General features: G+C 45.7%; 1 long non-coding RNA gene across 1 annotated transcript; it reads left to right on the forward strand.

The window, feature by feature from the left end:
• The first annotated feature begins 494 nt into the window (after positions 1-494).
• LOC131257316 (uncharacterized) lies at positions 495-1,343 on the forward strand. Its single transcript, XR_009177309.1, has 3 exons — positions 495-657; positions 744-1,031; positions 1,111-1,343. It is a non-coding gene; the product is annotated as an uncharacterized LOC131257316 (long non-coding RNA).
• Positions 1,344-1,966: the final 623 nt, after the last annotated feature.

Consider the following 1,966-nt stretch of genomic DNA (forward strand, 5'->3'; position numbering starts at 1 on the left):
AGTGATTAGAGAAGTTGGGTCCCAGAATGTTGTCCAAGTTGTGACTGACAATGGCAGTGCGTTCATTAAGGCGGGGAAGAAATTGATGAAGAAGTTCAATCTCTATTGGACCCCGTGTGCGGCACACTGCATTGATTTAATGCTCGAGGAGATAGGCCAGAGGGATTCTGTTAGGAAAACCATTCAGGATGTGAGGAGAGTGACAAACTTTATATATAATTACTCATGGTTATTGGCTGCAATGTGTAAGTGTTGTGGGGGGGCATCGTTAGACCAGGTCGACACGGTTCGCCACGAACTTCATTGCACTCGATAGCTTATACAGGCATCGCGTGGGTCTAAGAAATTTGTTCAGATCCGAGAAATACATGGAGTGAAATCAAAGGAAGACTGAGGGTGTAAAGACCTGTTCGAATATAGTGCTTTCTGATTCTTTCTGAGATAAAGTTCACAACGTCGTTTCCTTCCTGCATCCGATGTACGAGGTCCTACAAGTCGTAGATAATGAGATGTGGCCTTCGATGGGGTCGATGTATGAGCTTATGAGAATTATGAGAGAGGGGATAATGACTGCAATCCCCACTTCGTATCAGTGGGTGATCAATATCATCGATCGTCGATGGACTGGGACTCTTGAGCATCCACTCCACCAAGCTGGTAAGTTTGTTAATACAACTGAGTACTTTAAGCATCACTTCTGTTTGCATGTTAATACAACTAAGTAACTAATATTTGGGTTTCAGCATACTACCTGAATCCCAAATTTCATTATAAACGTCAGCTCCATGAGAATCGAGATTTAACGATGGTCGTTCACGAGGCGTTTGAACGATTGTTCCCAGAATTGACAGCGCAAGCAGATTTCGATAACCAGGTAATGCAATAAAATTTATTCCTTATAGCCTGTAGAAATATGAGTGATTAAAAATAATGACTTGTGAATCCGTGTTTACAGTTGTTGCGGTTTAGGGATGCGAGGGGTACGTTCTCATCCGCACTAGCAAAAGCATCGACTGAAACAATGATGTCGTGTGAGTATGGTAACATAATTAAGTAATTGCATTTTTCGTTTAAATTTCAAACTAAAACAAGTTCCTCATGGATATATAGGTGAGTGGTGGGCGATGTACGGAGTCGACACGCCCGCACTGCAGTTATTGGCAGTCCGTGTTCTCGCACAGACTGTATCCTTCTCACCTTTTGAGAGGAATTGGAGCACATGGTCACTCATACACACCAGCAAGAGGAAAAGACTAGCATATGAGAAGCTGCAAAAGCTCGTTTATTGCCATTATAATATGAAGTTAAGAGAGAGACAGTTGCGGGTAGACCGAGACATGGAGAAAAATTAAGACCCATTAGACCTATTGTCTATAGGTAAGATGGCACAGATAGGTGATGATGATGACGACCCACTTTATGAGTGGGTCAAATCAGTTGATTAGATGATGCGGAGGGAGGCCTTACTCCACAGGTAGCCGAGGGAGCAGCGGCTCTGGGTATCGATGTCGATCAGGTAGTAGAGGAACAAAAGGTGGATACAGACTCCTTTGATCCTTTGGTGAGGAGTTCCGACACGTTCCAAAGAAGGTGAGGAAGCATCATCACGGCCCCCTCCTCATCATCAAGTCGTAGTGAGTGATGATGATGATGAGACTCAACCCCTACTTGACACTGGTCCTGGGGACGACGACGACGACGACGATGACAACGGTGATGAGGGAGGGGACGGACGCACCGACACTAGTATAGGTGGTACTAGTGGGGGTGGGGATGGTAGTGGTGGGGGGTACATGACAGCTCAGAGCCAATAATCCGTTGGCCAGTTCACTAAAGAGCAGAGCTTTGACCATGCCACTCAGGACGAGGATTATGGATCTTGTCCACCATCCAGGGTGAGAGCATCAGAGCCCGGATATATGTTCGAGCGTCGTTCGAAGAAGAAAGCTGGACGCGCCGCGGCTGA

Source organism: Magnolia sinica, chromosome 10, assembly GCF_029962835.1.
Source record: "Magnolia sinica isolate HGM2019 chromosome 10, MsV1, whole genome shotgun sequence".
Classification (NCBI taxonomy): Eukaryota; Viridiplantae; Streptophyta; class Magnoliopsida; order Magnoliales; family Magnoliaceae; genus Magnolia; species Magnolia sinica.